Consider the following 18,779-nt stretch of genomic DNA (forward strand, 5'->3'; position numbering starts at 1 on the left):
CATTCATTTCATTTGACTAAGGCGATGGACTTTTTTATTTTTAATCATATTTCCCTGCAGATAAAGAAGCGCCAACACGCACCCCAAATATGATATTCTTAAATCAGGCCGACACCTGCTGTCGACACGCTTGCGAATTCCAACAGACCGTTGTGGAGATCCCACGTAATGTGGGATCTGATGTCATGTGGAGCTCCACAGCGATCTCGTGTGGAACAATGTCGCGTGCAAGACCGCAGCGTCGTGCTTAGTCCTGCAAAGCGTTATCAGATAGACCAACGTGTTTGTGTAAGGTGGGCAATGACGTTCCTGACGCGAGCGTGTGTCTGACGACAGCTACGAAACGACGGCGAAGACGATAGTATGACGGCGACGGCATAACGAACGGTCGTTTTTTTAAAGTACGGCAAAGAAACGTTACGCGTTCCTTCACGACCTGGGCCGACACCGAAGCGCTACAATGCCACGCATTGTGCGCGCAGCATTAGCTGCTACCATGACAGCACTGCGGTATATGGGCCAGTCAGTTTGAGAGTCTACGAGATGGGACCTTTGCGGCAGCTCGTCCCGCTTTTCTGAGCAGTCTTCTTCGTACTGGATGCAGCCACAGTGCGCCGAGGTCATTCAGCAATGCACATGGGTGCCGTCAGGTAAACTATGTTGAAAGCCGTGACGGCGTTCCCCGAGCCAGTGCGCAGAGAGATGACAAAGGAGGCGTGGAAAGTGTCTTTCGTGCAAGTTAGCCCTGGCGGCGGGTCCTTAACTTAGGGAGGAAAGAAATTCCGCTGGATGTTGGCTTTTCAACCCATGTTGCTGCAGAGGACCACCAACCGGTGACCGTTTGCTCAAGCGGGCATGACGGGTGACAACCGGTAGCGAGTAACTAGAAACGTTTGCGGAGTCCGACGAAATAAGTGTTGACCGCGTAGGGGTGCGTGAAAACAGGTGCAGTCAAGGAACGTATGAGTCTTTGTTGTAGTTCTTTGACCTGGTTAGACCAAGCCCTTAAAAACGTACGATCAGGAGGAGACGGGGAGAGTTGTCTGAGCGTAGCCTAATTCTGAGCGTAGCCTAATTCCTAATTGGGCCGATTGCGAAGGCAGCTGCAGCTTAACACATCGTCTAAAAGCCCTAGCTGCCACGATGGAATAATTAAACGGTCCCGCTATCGCTTGTATAAGCAACTTCTAGCATGGCACGCGAAAAGCAGTGGGAAGTCTATGACCGAATGGAAAGTGGCGCGGCGCGAACGTGCTCTCACTCGTGCTCTGCGAAGCGACTACGCGCGAATCGTCTCGAAATGTCAGCTGTCGTTAGCGGGAGAGAAGCGTGCGTCCGATACGTCGCTAGAGCATCACGTTTTTTTGCCAGGAGACTGGAGGTTCAACCCCACCATCAATCACTTGATTTTTAAAGCAAATAGCTTTCTTTGGTTCTCTCACTCGTTTTGATCGTCAGTGATTCACGGTCGGTGGTCGGTGATTGGCAGCCCAGCTCAGCGCCGATACAAAGCGCGCGTGCTCTTGCGTAATGTAGTTGCGCGACGCCAACGTCGCCAATAGTAAACCTCACATATTAAAAAAAAAAAAACATTGAATGCGAAACTAACACTCACAAATTTATGAGTTCCAGACGCGTTATTATCCACCCTGGTGTAGTGACATTGGCGTTGCGCTGCTCAGCTCGAGGGTGCGGGACGAAAAACCGGCAGCGCCGGCCCCATTTTGATGGAGGCGAAATATCAAAAGCTCCTGTGCACGTTAGGTACTCACGCCTATGTACGTTATGTGCATGTTAATGAAACCCAGGTGATCAAAATTAATACCGAGTCGCCTACTGCGGCGTGCCTCAAATCAAATCGTGGTTTTGACATGTAAAAACTCAGAATCTTAACTTAGATACCGCATTTGCAGCGTTATAATACCGTATAATCCGGAATACAAGTCGATTGGGAATGTACGTGGACCCATAATCTTGAGCGAAAAAAAAAACGAAAACGAAAGCTTACTGAAACGCGTTCACTTTCATATCGGCGTCGCTCATCCATAACCAGAGCTGCGGTCTCATTCATCGCAACTTCAAGAAGTGTAGTGAACAAGACAACCATTTTTCGCATTAAGCCTCCCACAGTGCGTCGTACTCGGCCCCACCAAGCGATCGCTGTATAACAAAGCTAATGGCATTTTTTTTCTTCTTTTTGTGTGTGACTTGCACGGTCTCAGTTTTCTTTTTTCTGTCTGCCAATACAGCACGCTTGCTTCAGGAACGTCGAACTGGCGCTGAGCGGCAGTCTTGCCGTTCCCTTCAGTGAAGTCTACAACTTTTACGTTGAAAGCCGCTGAAAACTGGCTCCGCATGCCGCTACTCATAAGTCACCAGACAAAGAACAAGAAAATCCGGGGACACCTAAGCACTTTTAATGAGTCGTAAATGAGAAACCATTAATGACGAGCTGAAAGGCGCTGAGCTGTCCTTCGAGTTTCGCGCAGCTAGTAATGCATCATTCACGTATTGACCTGCGCTCAAATTTCGCATTAATGAGCGTCGTAATCATCGGTGACGTTTTTTCGTCAAATTTCATAAAACCTCCAGAAATGTTATGGAGGTTGTTAAAAGAAGCAGTTTGTGACAATACTATAGAGTAGAATTAGACTCCGTTGAAAAAAAAATTCACCAACGATTGCGATGCTGCCTAAGCCTAATTTGAGCGCAGCTATATACGTGAAAGAAGTATGCCAATTTAAAATTAACGGTTTACACTAGGAAGAGAATTATATTAGTGAGCAGCGTGGGTGATGCGGACACTCTGTCTCGTGCGGCGCATTGGAAACAGAGCGGAGCGTGGCGTGACTGGCTCGCTAATCGGGACACTGCGAGAGGCACTGCGTCGCGTGGCCGCGATTCACAGCAGCGCTCCGCTCATGCTGCGCTTTGCTTGCACATATGGTATCGATGGGCGCACTCGCCGCATGCCTTATCGATGGTGCCGTCGGTGAGCAGACCGCGGCGCGCAACTCTGACGCCACCTCGTAGCGGTCATCACTCCAGAGGCCTTCTTGCGCGGTACTACGCTTTTCTTCTCATGCTTTCGCTATACCCTACTCCGCTTTACGCCTCATGGTTCCCCTGCACCCTCCTCATCCGCTTTCCTCCTCGCGGTCTCTTCGCTCTCGCCGTCTTTCATTCCCCGCTGCGCTCCGCGTTCGCTCTTTCATCCTTCACTGTGCTCGTTCGCTCGGTTAAGCCGAGGACGCCGACGCTCAAGGCACCAACGCGCGCTTAAGAGCTGCACTCCAATATATCCACGTAACATCGTTGTGAATAGTCAGGCCTCTCGGCACGCGCTGTCGCGTGAGAGCATTGGGCAGCTGAAAGTTTAGATGCTGTGGTGTAGCGCTTGCAAAGGATTGCCCTCCCATTCTTCCTGTCCCCCTGTGGCGACCGCAGGAGGGGGCTCCACTACAGATGTACTGGGTACGTACGACGTTCTCTTTACGGAATTACACGATCAAACAACAAGCGCTATATCTAAATGTCGTCAGTGCAACAAAAATACGCGTTCAAGCGCATCACTGCGTTAATAAAGCGAATTATTTTTGGAAGGATTCAGTGTATTCGCTTACATTGACATCATTGACGGTTCCTGCAAAGTTTTTTCTTACTTTGTTTTAATTCAAGAGGCCCGAACCGATGCGAGAGGGCAACCAAACTAAATGGCACAAATTGACTCCTGTACGAGCCAATGAATGCTTCACATTAATAAGCACGCTTCCTACTCGTTTGAAACGTTAGCTGTAGAGCCAATGCCGTACAGGGCGTACTTTGCTTGTGCTTTCTTGAATATCTCTTGGTGCTGGACGAGTTCTCTTTCTACTGTGTTATGCCACTTACCGCATTCGCTTAAAGACAATCAGCGCTTGAATGCGTCCTCTATCGATTCGGGACACCTGTCGTCGCCGGAACCATTTGTTGCTCCAGCGAACCGCGCACAGGGCTGTCGTTGTTCTTGCTTTGCCTCTCTCCCCAGACCTTTCCGTCACCTTAGCCACAGCCCACATGTGCGCGCCGCTTTCGATTAGAAATACCCGTGGGAAAGTTCGTCGCCTCCAGGATCTTGTGCGCAAGTGAAGCGGGGTAGAATGGCAGCGCGAGGCCGCGATATTTGTTCTCACTCCATCTCGTCTGAGTGGCGTTGAAAGGCGCTCGAAGGGTCTTGCAAAAGAGATAATTCCGCTACAAGGATCGCTATGACACGCGAATGCTTTTACTCGCGGTTACAGGGGAAGTGAGCTGGCAAACCGAAGTGCGAAACAGCTCCGTTCATTTACATACATACATACATACATACATACATACATACATACATACATACATACATACATACATACATACATACATACATACATACATACATACATACATACATACATACATACATACATACATACATACATACATACATACATACATACATACATACATACATACATACATACGTGTAATCTTCAATGCTTTAAAACGGCAGCGTGCACACTTACGCGATACGACAGGTACGCGAGAGGCTCAAATCACGCCGCGATTGGATGGTGAGGAGAAGGTCTAACTAACTCGCATTGCGCGCTTTATTTTTGGCCATTCCCGCTAAATTACTCGACTATTGACTGGCACAGTCTGTAACATGCGTATCTCACTTTCGAATTGGAGCACCAGCTCCATCTGAATCAAACCTGTCGACTTTTTTCTTTATGTACTGGTGAGCAACTTGCTAAACTAAACACGCAAAGCTCAAACAGCGAAGCAAGTTATTATTTTAAAGAGGAATATCTGACGATGCCTGCCGAAAGTTCGATGCATGCTCCAGTCGTAAGAAATATTGTGAGGCGACACCTCACTTCTGCCCGATATGACTCTAGCCTTGCAGTGACCGCGATTATTGTCATTGATCATGTTGCGAAGCGCCCGACTGCCTTGTCGTATCTTGAGCGACTCTGTGACCTTGTAGCTTTATTTCTTGAAGTCCATGTAAAGCAGGACGAATGGGGCGATGGGGTGGGAGGAAATCTTCCAATGTTCTCTTTGGTGGTATGCTGGCAGAAATGCACTGGGAGCATGACAACAGGATAGACATGCATCAACCTGGATAAAACAAACAAGACTACAAATAACGAACATAGGACTGAAAAAGCACTAGACTGTACATAACAGAAAAGGAAACATTTATTTTAAACCTTTACCATACTGCATGTTTCAGTGAACGCTTAAAAAATTTAAGTTACCTGTGGCAAATAGCACAATTCTAGTCCAAGAGCTGGTATATTCGAAGAGGTGGGCATTACTTGCACAAAAAAATCGAAATGCATGATTGAGTAACTGAAGAAATACTAATTAAAAGTTTAACGATTTACCTTATGGCAGCACATCCTACAATTTACAAATTCTAGCCGGGCAGTTCGAAAGGTGGATCCACTTGGAACGCGTTCTTGGGATGACACCAATTTCGAGATATTAATTTACGATTTTTGCGGAGAAGTGCATCAACGTTGCCGTTACTTTTGTGCTTCAATGCATAAAGCGACGTTTTGTTAAGAAAGCACGTGGAACTACAGTGCAGTTTTACCCCACGTTTGGAGAGGCATATCTCGTAAATGGCACGCGTCATGCAAACAATTCTTTTCTAGTGGATATGCCTTGCAGTCTCACGCGCTAGAATTTGTAAATTGCAATATGTGCCATAACGTAATTAGTCAAGAATGTGATTGCTGAATTTTCGTAATTAGTCGATTACGCATTTCAATTTCTAGTAGAAGTAATGCCCGCCTCTTGGAGTAGACCAGTTCATAGACTAGAATTGTGCTTTCCGCCACAAGCATTTTTTTTTTTAATTTTGAAAGTGTTCGCTGAAACGCCCTGTATTCGTTACAACATTGTCTTGAGCGCCAGTCAACGTGGCGTAATGTGTCTTTATTCTAATTTAAGGGTATTTCCCTCCTTCTTATCTTTAATTGCTAATGGTGACAGAGACAGTGAATAAACACGCCGAAAATAAGGCCCGTAAACTTGCGGGATTTGAAAAAAAAGAAGTAATCGGGCGTATGCTACTCCAACAACGCAGCATCCTAGCAGGTGGCTGAGGGAGCCAGAGCCAGTGCCAGAACGTCACAATGTTTTGCTTCCGCGTGTCCAGCTTTTTTGTCACGGCTTTGCCACACATTCAAGGACCATATAACGTAAAACTATTATAATGTGTTTTTATTCCAATCTCCTGACGTTAAACTTGCGTAACCGCCGACGCAAGCATCAGGCGGTCACCCACAGTGTTGTCTGAACAAGCCAATCAAATGTTCCCCTCGTTCATAGGAGGTCCCTTTTGTTTGTTTGAAAAACGAATAGCATTGCCTGCACTGAGCGGCTTGTCTTATCTAATTGGCTCCCAAGAGAGGAGGAGCATGCTCAAGTGGAGAAGGATTCTATGGGGCTGAGCCACTGCACTGCATATCGATAACCGGATGAAGAGGGTGGTGCCGGCGTCTGCGATTGGTCCGCTTTCTCTTACTTAGCTTACGTAGGCTCGTCGACAATCGCGGCGGCATGCAACGGAAGCTGAAGAATGACGCTAAAACGGATCCTCAGCAAAGAAGAGTTGGCAGAACGAGGTCGTAAACGTGCTGAAAGTTCTCGATAACGTAACACGGCCAGACAAAAAGTTTTATTACACGCAAATAAACCCATGCTCTCCAGCAGAGGTGAGTAGCCAGTGCCTGAGTGATCGGCAACAGTAATCTTTTATTCCTTTCGGAACGGGGCAGTCCGTGGCTATTCAGAAGAAAATTCAGTTTTGTTCGGCATATTAATGCATCTTTATCGCGTACACGTCACTTTGACGCGGTGAGTTCATGCGGTTTTGTGACGTCGAGTGACAGGCAGGTGAAGTGGGTGCAGCTCGAAAACTTTTTAGCAATAGCCGAGGGCTAATGTCGATAAGGGGTCGAATCAGAAACAACTGTTTGTCTTTTTTCTGTCAAATCGTTTATAATCAATGTGTACACATCATATCAGATGGGGAGGTATTGCGGTTTTCGTGACGTCGTGTGACAGACAGGTGATGTGGCGGGTGGCTGAAAAAAGTTTTTGACCAATCGCAGAGGGCTGATAGCAGAATTGAAATAGAAAAGTTTGGAATACTTTTACGTTATAGCGCCCCAGGCTACACTCAAAGAACGACGATAGTGACGAACACAGTCGGCGATCCTCAAAAATCTGATCTGCCTGAAGCGCGTCGCATTTCATACACGACTCAGTAATCGGTGGTGCCCGCACGTCTTCCAGAAAGTTCAGCACAATTCGTGTCACACATGCAATCAGTTTACAGAAGCTTCGGTTACAACAGAACCATCGATAACATTCGAGAAACTTCCTATACATGTGGGTGCGTCCCGCGCTGAGCGATAAGATTTGTTAGACGGTGAAAAGCGCTCACCCGAAAAAGATAAAGAAGTGCACGTGTCAATATTGTAGGATTGATCTTTGGCTCAATAAGGCACCAAGGAGAAGTTGAAGGTCTCGCAGGAAGTGTTGAGCAAGATGACATAGCCTCACGATGTGCGGATACCATATTCGGCAGAACGAAGCACGTGGTCTCTCCGCAGGTAGAGAGTCTAGATGGTGGCAAGAAGTCTGGGCAAGGTGCCATACGTGCGCTCTTAGTGCTTCAACTATGACGTGGGTCTTGATGAGGTGGTCTCTTGTGATTGCAATAGTTGCCGTCGCTGACGCACTTCGAGGAATACCTAGACTATTCCGGAGTGCCTGAGCCTGAACACTTTGAATAGCACGTAGATTTCTTTAACTTGCATTAGTAAATGCTTGCGAGCTGTACCGCAAAGGCCAAAAAAGGTACCCCATATTGTTGCAGCTTAGCGCTTCTGGACATTCCCCAGGTCTTTCGAGGGAAGAACTTCAAAAGGTGACAGATTCCTGTCAACCGCTTTTGCATGTACAATAGATTAGGGCTCCATGAGATGCCTCTGTCAATTATGACACACAATAATTTGTATGTTCATACAAATGGTGTAATCTGCGCATTGACTAATACACTGAAGTGTCATGGGCTTACACGTAAATGCAACAAGTGCACATTTATCAGATGATATCTCTAGGCGCTGATTGCGGAGGCAGAGTGTAGTATAAGTGGAAGCTTTTTGGAGCCTTGCTGGCACTTGTAAGGGTGTTATTAAAGACGCCCAAAGGCATATGTATTCCGCGTACATTGACAATTTCACTGTGCATGGAAGGTGATAAAGGAGATCAATCAGCGTGAGGTTAAACAACGTAGGGCTCAGTACACCGTCTTGGGGTATGTCAGTGTAGCTGTAATATCAAGAAATGGGGCCGTCTTCGGTGCTGACAAAGAAACGCCGCATGGGAAGATAGCTGTATATCCATCAAAACATCCGACAACTGTGGCCTACCACTTCGAGAGCGGGGAGTATGGCATCATGTCTAACGTTGTCGTGCACCCCCATTATTGTCGCGCACCACAGCCACTAGGCTACTGCGGCGGGTAAACTGTCAACGCTGTTTTCTACGTGGAGGTCTTGAAGCGTCTGAAAGATTTTGTGCACCGCGCACGACCAAATTCCTCGAAACAGCCACGCTTCATTTTGCGCAGAGGATAATGGCCTTGCGCTCTCTACATTGATAGTGCATGCGGTTTTGGCGCGTAATTCTCTAACTGTGCTGAACCATGCTCCCTGTACGCCCGATTTAGCACCCCTGTGACTATTTTTCTCAGCCCAAATGCAAACTTGTGTTCTGGGAGCGACATTTAGGGGATCTGACGGCTATTCAAGAGAAACGACTTCTCACTGTTGCAGCAGTTAACCGGAGAAGAGTTAGACGGGTGCTTCTATCAATGGAAAAGGCGAAACGAGTGTATTTTGTCTAATTCCCGGTATGTTGCAGGCGACCATATAGACGTACGTGAAAGTTTGTGAATTGAGTTTGATTAAACGCACTGCACGCGCTTTTGGGACTGACCTCGTGTATATAGCTTTGTGTGTCCCCAATAGGTAAAAATAAATAAAAATAAAGTGGGGAAGCCCGCACCACCAGTTAGGTATAGCAGGCGTAAACCAATCAAGAATAAATGAACAGGGGAAGCCTATGCTATCCCAAATAAAATTTAAATAAAAGGCAATTAGTTAAATAAAAAAAAATCGGAGGCAAGCATGTATAAGTTATGAAAAAAAAGGTAAGTATCATAACAAGGACAATGTTGTATATAGCGAATCCAGATGCCCGTTAGTAACCCTGCCCCTTCTGCCCGAAGCGACACGCGTATAGCTCGGGAAATCAGCATTTTTGTTACTTGGCATACTCACTTGAGAAGTACATGTCAGTTTTAAAGAATGCCAGAAGGAAAGCGTATGTACTCGTTACTTTTTATTCCTCTAACGGAATGAACGTTTTTGTGGCAGTAATGGCAAAACATGCAGAATCGGGGTCTGATGCAGTCATTCATTCTGTCTATGCTGTTTTTGAACGAAATCATTGAAATACCAGCATGCTCTCAAACGTCAGTGTGGCACCTGCTTTCTGGCGCCGTAATGAGGTCGAGGCGGTGCCTAGGAACACTTCGCTTTATGACTTTCCAGAAGGTGCGCTTCGGTAGAGCGTAACGTGGTTAACCACCTTCGTCTGCGTGCCGCGCGCGGGGTGCATAGAATACTTTATGCACCCGTCAGCTGCTTTTGTTTAGTTTTCTTCATTGAGGTCATCCGACTGCTGTATGAGAACAAAAAACACCTCGAGAAGAACGCCTGTTCTTACTAGGGTGGCGCAAGCTCGCACAAGTTCGCTAACTAGAGTGGCGCAAGTTCGCGAAATTTGTTTCTGTACGATCTTGCTCAAAGCTAAACATGACCGGGAACTCACAGCATCGTTGTATACTGCAGGCCTACCCGCAATCAAATTGACCCCCGCCCGGACTGTTTGAGTGTAACTGCGTGCGTGAGTAATGTCTTTTCTATGTTTTATTTATTAATTTTTTGTGCTGCAGGACGAGGAGACAGCTATTTGTAGCATACGCTACACAATACGTTACCGTTTCTTAATGGATGCGCCTCTCGATTATATATCATTGTCCGCAGCTACAGTGACGTTACTTGTTTTGCATGTACCATGCAGCCCCCTTGCGTTTTTGTCGTGCACGATGCACAAGTAGCACGCCGGTGTTCCATGATAAGGTTAGGAAAGGTCGTGACACCTCCGCACTCGTCATTGCTCAGGCTGTATGCTGCCAATTACGGGAGCAGCATATGGTGTGCGCACGCGTCTGCAAATATGCCCACGCGCTGCCAGACGTGAAGTGGCACAGCCTTTTCTGAACACTATGTGTGTGCCACTGGGCAGGCTAATCATCGTAGGTCCTTGAGTGAAGGTTTATGAACGTACAGCTGTTCGAAAACACTCGCTGTGCATGATGTACCATGGCGGCACACGACCGTCAGCTTCGACTAAAAGAATGCAGCTGTTTTTTGCTGAGGTCTTTTTTTAATTTCTAGTTAGTTGTTGCTGGGAAAATTAAGCATTGTGAAGCTCGACCACTGCCACAGAAGTCATGTCATTAGCCCATTTGGTACGTATCGTAACGCCACTGTATATATTTTTCTTCAACATATGCACTCATGCAGCGGTTCGTGCTGTGCTTAAATGCAAACGACACCGACGAAGTACTTTATTTTTCCGAAAGGCAAAATGCCCGTAACACAACTTCATAGTTTCTCAAGCCATATTTTCTCTTTTCGGAGAGTCACTATCCTGCGCAGAAATGGTTATAGAGTTCTGTGCGTTCTTATCTGGTGAAGTTATGACGGCTATCTACATTCACAGCTACAAAGTGTTTGACGCGTTCTCTTCGAGAGAAATAGCGAGTTATAGATTTAGTTCTGTGGTAGCATAATATAGCTACCCTCCAAGGTGATGCCCTCGCCGGACCGGGAGGGCGTCGCGAAAAGCTTGACCCTACATCGTCTGACGCCTGCCATCAGCTAGGTCAACGGTTGATCGTAAAAAACACGACCGTAAATCTGGACGAGCCACCGACTCTGGCGTACGTGTTCATTACTACTAGAGTGTTACTACGCTTTCGTCGCAGCTGAGATCGAGTGCGTAGCGCGCCATTAAGGCACCCAGCAGGATGGAGGCAACCCTGTTTTGACTGACTCTTCATCAGGCGCAGGCTTTACTATCGAGGACACCAGTCATATTGTGGAGAGTTCCTGGTTTCACTAGTTGACCTCTATCGAAAGTTAAGATCCCTGTTGCTTTCTACGTTCTTTATACGTGCTACAGCTTCCTAAGGCATTGCTATTTAAACGAGCCTTAAAACATCAAAGCCCACTCTGCAAGCACAATCTATGTATGCACATTGTTCACCAGCTATGCCGATGGGCTATCGCGAAATAAGCTGCTGTTACATGTGCCGCATCGTTTCATTTTAAAGTGAAACTTCATTTGCATATAGCCTACCAGGGTATTGCGTCCCTCGATGGGTAAGTCAACCGGTATCGGCTGATATATTCGTGGAGATATATATGCAACCAAACGAAGACAAGGAAGTAGGCGCTGTGGTTGCGGAAGAATATACGTTAAGGTCGGAATAAAACCCGCCACCACAACCTCCTGTTCGATAGACGCCACAGCGTACACTTAGCCATTGGTCGGAGCTAAGGGTCTCCAGCGACGAGTATTCAGTGATATTTTGAACAGTCCTACGAAAAAAAAAATAAATGACGGTGAGCAGTCCCAACTTTTGACACCAAATGAGACTCCATATTTAAAAAATGTCTAATACAATTTAAGAGCCCGTGGACTCGTGCGTCTGCTATGTGCAAGGCCACAAAGGCGCTGGTGCGTTTCTTGAAATGCACCTGCCTATGTCACCACCTGTTACTGACTCAGTGATGGACGCTTGTGTGCGTAACAGTGCACACTGTGAACTTCTTTCTTCTCTTTCAGTCCTCTTTCCCCCTTCACCAGTGCAGAGCAGCCTACCATGCCCAGCCTGGTTAACCTACCTACCTTTCCCTTACGAATTCTCTCTTTCTCTCTCTGTCTGGACACACTTATTTCTACTGGCGCTTCTGTGAGTATTGCGAATCAGTGTCTCGAGAAGTGCAGTGATGTTCGCTCTGGGTAGATAGTACAGGTGCACAGATTTGAAATGGCACTACAAAATGCATGTGCAGAAATGGACAACAGTAAGCGGCGAAATTGAGAGGGAAAAATTAGATGTGGATGGCCTTGACCATGCAAGGAGTAAAACTCCTGCCTATATTATCTTGGCCTGATATATGAAGCCTTTCCGGATGAACAATTCATGCAACGACGAAATAACGACGGAATTGTGGAAAACTGCGGAGCCCATCTGACAAGGTAGTCTGCGACGTTGTCGATGTACCACTTCAGCACCAACAAATTCTCTGCGTAGAAGCTTATCCATCAAATTCAAGTGGCACAGAGGTAGCCTTTTTAGAACGGAGCTCTTTGGTGCCCGTTCATGCGTTTCGCGTCACCGTTGTGCCTCGCCGTTGTCCCTCGCCGTAGCCACCTCCGTAGCCGGGGCCAGCGCGCTGCTCTAGCTGCGTGCGCTCCTGGCGCCATCTCCCGCGCACGGCGCGAGCCTTGCTCTCTTCGCTCCTCCTCCAATGCCACCCTGATCGGCGACAATCAGAGCGCCGGCTCGGTGGCGGCTCATATTGATGATGTGCTGCTGCCCAAGCCAAAACGCATAGCCGCCGCCGTTCGCCACTAGTGTACCTCCACCCCCAACACCTCCTCCGTGGCAGCGACCGCACGAGAGCACGCGGTGTTCTCCGGTTGCCGAAGCACCGGCTCGTTATCAGCGGATCACGGTGCGTTTTTCCCGAGCCGAAACGCAGAACCATGTTCAGTTGTCTCGCTAGCAGCCTCAGCGGCATCAGTCAGTCGCTGCCACCTCTTCGCCGCGCAACGTTCCTATGTGCCTTCGCGCTGCCTCCCTCGACCTTCCTATAAGCGAGGCAGTTGCGCCAAGCTACGCTCCGTTTGCGATGGCTGGTGCGAAAATTTCCGCACGGGACCGATTGTTTGTCTGAAGCTCACAGATGGTTTATATTATAATATATTCCGTCTGCCTATATAAAAAGTTTGCTCTCAGCCAGCTCTTTCTGAGCCATTAGCGAGGCAACCGATGAAAGTCCTTCGTCTGCCACTGCTGCTAAACGAGCTGCCCGAGCAGAGGCCCAGCACCGTCGCCGCCAGAATCCAGAGGTCCGCTACGCCGAACCAGGCATTGGTGCAGCAAGTCGAGCATATATCAATCTATTTCTCCGACCACAAAGCTTCCTTCATGACAATCAAGAACTGGGAGTGTAGTGTTTCTTAAGGATGGAATAAGTGTGAAGAATAAAAAGTCGTCTGTAACTGTACATACACGTCTTGCACAAGTTCTTCGCCACGTACATTATATCGGAAAGCCGAAACAGCTTAAGACCTGCGCTCAAATTTTGCATTAGGAACTGACGTAATCATAGGTGATTTTTTTTTCTATTTCATGAACACAAGCCAATGGTGCAAGAAACACTAACGCATGACTCGTGAAAAAAAAGATTTGCTTCAGAGTAGATTACAAAATAAAACGTTAAAAGCCCAATTAATTCGGCCGTGAACACCACCTTTCACAATAATAATAATAATAATAATAATAATAATAATGTTTTATCATCATCGTCACCATCATCAGCCTATTTTATGTCCACTGCATGAAGAAGGCCCCTCCCTGCGATGTCCAATTACCCCTGTCCTGCGCCAACCGATTCCAACTGGCACCCGCAAATTTCTTAATTTCGTCGCACCACCTAGTCTTCTGCCATGCTCTACTGCACTTTCCTTCACGTGGTACCCATTCTGTCAACCTAATAGTCAAACGGCTATCTAATATACGCATTACATGACCTGCCCAGTGCCATTTTTTTCTCTTAATGTCTATTAGAATATCGTCTATACCCGTTTGCTCTTTGATCCGAACCACTCTCTTTCTGTCTCTTAGGTTATGCCTAGGATTCTTTGTTCCATCGCTCTTTGCGCAGTCCTTAACTTGTTATCAAGCTTCTTTGTCAGTCTCCAAGTCTCTGCCCCACATGTCAGCACAGGTAAAATGCACTGATTGTATACTTTCCATTTCAATGATAACGGTAAGCTCCCAGTCAGGAGCTCACGATGTCTGCCGTATGCGATTCAGCGCATTTTTATTCTTCTGTGAATTTCCTTCTCATGATCACTGTTCCCTGTGATTAGTTGACCTAGCTAAACGTACTACTTCACAGACTCTAGAGGCTGACCTGCGATCTTGAAACCTTGTTCCCTTGTCAGGTTATTTATCATTATCTTTGTCTTCTGCATATTAATCTTCAACCCAACTCTTATATTGTCCCTGTTAAGTCCTCAATCATTTGTTGTAACTCGTCTGCAATGTGTGTTAATAGAACAATTTCATCGGCAAACTTAAAGTTGCTGAGGTATTCGCGTCGATCCTTACTCCTAAACCTTCCCAGTTTATTAGCTTGAATACCCCTTCCAAACACGCAGTCAAGCATTGGAGAGATTGTGTCTCCTCGTCTGACCCCTTTTTTTATAGGTATCTTCCAACTTTTCTTGTGTAGAATTAAGGTGGCTGTGGAATCTCTGTAGATACTTTCCAGGGTATTTATGTAAGCGGTCTGTACTCCTTGACTGCACAATGCTTCTATGACTGCTGGTATCTCTGCTGAATCAAATGATTTTTCATAATCTATGAAAGCCATACAGAGAGGCACTCTGCGGATTTCTCGATAACCTGATTAATGACATGGATGTGATCCGACTGAAGCCAGCCTGTTCCCTTGGTTGACTAAAGTCCAGTGTTGCCCTTATTCTATTAGAGGCTATTTTGATAAATATTTTATATAGTACTGGGAGTGAGCTGATGGACCTATAATTTTTCAGTTCTTAACCGCGCCCTTTTTGTGGATTAGTATAATGTGTGTATTCTTCCAGTTTTCTGGTACGCTTGCTGTGATAGACACTTCGTATAGAGAGCCGCCAGTTTTCCAAGAATTATGTCTCCATCATCTTTCATTAAATCGACTGTTATTTCATCCTCTTCTGCCGCTTTTCCCCGTTTAATGTCTTGCAAGGCCCTTCTGACCTCATCTCTAGTTATAGGAGAAGTTTCTGTATCCTGTTCCATAGTGTTTCGAATAGAATACTTCTGAGTCCTCTAAGCACTGTAGAGGTCAGTAAAGAATTCTTCCGCTGCTTTTATTATACCTTCGAGATTGCTGATGATATTACCCTACTTATCTTCCAGTGCATACATCTATGTTTGTCCTATGCCAAGTTTCCTTCTCACTGATTGCAGGCTGCGTCCGTTTTTTACGGCTTCTTCGGTCTTTCTCACGTTATAATTTAGAGTATCACTTACTTTCATTCATTTGATCAGTTTTGACAGTTCCGCGAATTGTATCTTATCTCTTGAGTTGGACACTTAAATTCTTTATCGTTTCTTTATTAGGTCCTTTGTTACTTGGGAGAGCTTGCCTACTGGTTGCCTTGGTGCCTTGCCTTCCACTTCAAGTGCTGCCTCTGAGGCCAGCCTCGTTATGGTTTCATTCATTACCTCTATGTCATCATCATCATCTCTGTGTTCTAAGGCTGCATATTTGTTTGCAAGTACCAGCCCAAATTTGTCTGCTTTTACCCTTACTGCATGTAAGTTGACCTGTTTTTTCTTGACCAATTTTACTCTTTTTCTCTTCAAATTGAGGTGAATCCTAGGCCTCATTAACCTATGATCACTGCACTATACCCTACCCATCACTTCTACAACCTGCACTATCCTGGGATCGGTAGAAAGTATGAAATGCATTTCATTTCTTGTTTTATCATTACGGCTTTTTCAGGTCCACTTTCTGTTGCTACTTTTCCTGAAAAAGGTGTTCATTATTCTCAGCTTATTCCTTTCTACGAATTCTACCAGCATCTCTGCTCTTGCGTTTCTAGAATCGACACCGTAGTTGCCAATTGCCTGTTCACCCGCCTTCTTTTTCCCCATTTTTGCATTGAAGTGACCCATTACTACTAAATAACGAGTGTGCACTTTTCTCATCGCTAATTCAACAACTGATCTACTTCCTCATCGTCGTGACTGGGTGTTGAAGCGTAGGCTTGTACTACCTTTAATCTATACCTCTTATTAAGTTTGATTACGACTACTGCTACCCTCTCTTTAATGTGTACAATTCGTCAATGTTGCCCGTTATGTTCTTATGGTTTAGGAATGTTATTCCGTATTGCTTCATATCAGGGAGACCTCTATAGCAGATGACATTGCCGTTATTTAGCAATGTGTAAGCCTCACCAGTTCTTCTAATCTCACTAAGGCCGATAATATCCCAAACAACGTCTGCTAGTTCCTCAAAGAGTACTGCTAAGCTAGCCTCACTCTACAGAGTTAGGCTGCTAAAAGTTGACAGGGTCAGTTTCCATTGGCGGCCTGTCCCGTCCCAGAGATTCTTAGCACCTTCTGCTGCGTTACAGGTCTGACCGCCGCCTTGGTCAGGTGCTCTGCAGCTGCTTGAAAATGAGGGCCATTGGTTGATTCTAGATATCATCAGGGAGGTTGTGGCCGAATACAGCACCAGGGAAGCCAATTCCTGTTCTGGTGAGGGAGCGTCTTTGTTCAAGCTTATTGAGCTTTCCTAATTTGGTTGCACTTGGATTAGTATAGCCTCACTCGCTCTCGGCATCATTCGCCGGTGCCAGGCGTCACTCGAAGCCTGCAGATGTGGTGCACTGGAGACTCAAATTAAAGAAAAATCGGGGAGGGGGGGGGGAATTTGAACTTCTGACTATCGCAACCGAGCATTCGACATAGCTCTGTAAGATAATCCCGCAGGCACCTAGGCTACCTTATCGCCGAAATGGACGGCCCAGAGGGCCCTACATGCCTAAGAGATCCGCTGAATTGTCCCCCCTTTGCGGGTTTTGCTGATCGTCATAGAATGCACGATATACTGTCAATTCTCTGTGGTCCTAATCTCTTGTTTCCCAAATCCCGCGCATGCACGCGGTCTTGAACGCGCCTAGGTACATGATGTATTTTCGCTGAATTTCAACAGCACTTAACACTTGTCTGTAAAAATTAAAACGGGAAAAGTTGTCAGCGCTTACCAAGAGGCACCGAGTCGCGTATCATCTGCTCGTCGCGCCTGCTTGTCCCTTGGCGTCCGAAAACTAGCGTCCCGGGTAGCTTTTTTTATCGCCACCAAAAAAAAATAATATAAGAAACAGGCCGCTCTAAGCCTCAGTTGCCTTGTAGGACCATGCCTATGAACATGATACATGTGGTGAAGGAAAAACATAAATAAGTACAGTCTCCAGCGACGATGATTAATAATAATAATAATAATAATAATAATAATAATAATAATAATAATAATAATAATAATAATAATAATAATAATAATAATAATAATAATATTTATTCTGCATTTATGTGTACGTGCAGTAAGTTCTGTACCATATCAGGGCTGTTGTGCTTGAATGTTTGTTAGGCAATTGTTTCCCAAAAGGATGGAGCATTTCGTCTTTGTACTGCAGCCTTAGGGTAGAGAAGCCGAATTATTTCCTTTTTGCAGTCCCTGTCCTTGATGACATTGTTGACCAGAGGGGAGGATGTACTATGTGCTCGAGATTCGATTGATGAAAAGGTTACCGGAGGTGTCGTTAACAAAATAAACAGAACAAATGAATGCTTTTGTTACTTTATCTCACATATATGAACATTAGAGGCTTCTATTCAGATTGAAAAACTGTGCTACATGATTTTACTTTGGACATTCTAGGCAATATTTTCATTGTTTACGTTGAAGACAATCTGATACACTCAAGAACTAAACAATGACTTGACGAGCAGCTGGCGAAAGTTCTTGGAGTGCTTAAGGCTGAGCTGAGGGTTAATTGACAAAAAGGAGAATTCTACAAGAGAAACCGTTATTTTTTTAAAGAATGTTCAGTGGACGAAGAAAAAATACGAAAATAGAATATGTGCGAGGGATAGCTCAGTAAGTGCAGCCCCATCATGTTCCCTCGCTTCGAGCTATTCTTGGATTGGCTGAACAAGATCGAGCTTTTATTCCCGGATACGTCAAGAAAACAAGTGTTTAACAGTACTAAAGAAGAATTATCTGCGTTTTGTTAGGTCAGACGATTGTGATTACATTTCAAATAACTTGATACGAATTGATTCGTCTGATCCTGTGCTTGTTCTTCCCGATTTCAAGTTAAGTTCTTAGTCATGAAATATTTCCTAGTTATTATTATGTGGCGGCCAGTACGAAATACCCTAGTTATGTTCCTCTTTCTATGTCGTTTTCTTCCTTAGAGCTTTGTTTTAACTGCGAATTTGTGAAAGTGGGATCTTTAGTAGCTAAAGATCCCATTTGCCGCAGGTTATAAACAGCAGTCACCAGTGGGGACCACTCAGAGTTAAAGCACTCTGAGTGGTTTCAAGGCTCCGTTATTTATGTCTTCTATATTTTTGTCATGGAAAAACGACCGTCAACGCATCCACCTCCCTGATCCTTCCAAACAACTTTGCATGTTCAGTAGAAACTACATGATAAAGCGACGTAACATCTTAAGCCTAACCTTTACGGCATTGTTACTAAGAACCTGCATTAGTTCGTACTTAATGGTTT

General features: G+C 45.6%; 1 protein-coding gene across 1 annotated transcript in view; it reads right to left on the minus strand.

Moving 5' to 3' along the window:
• LOC135917115 (RYamide receptor-like) overlaps positions 1-18,779 on the minus strand; it is a 397,563-nt gene that overhangs the window by 329,039 nt on the left and 49,745 nt on the right. The window lies entirely within an intron of this gene.

This window comes from Dermacentor albipictus, chromosome 1, assembly GCF_038994185.2.
Source record: "Dermacentor albipictus isolate Rhodes 1998 colony chromosome 1, USDA_Dalb.pri_finalv2, whole genome shotgun sequence".
Classification (NCBI taxonomy): domain Eukaryota; kingdom Metazoa; phylum Arthropoda; class Arachnida; order Ixodida; family Ixodidae; genus Dermacentor; species Dermacentor albipictus.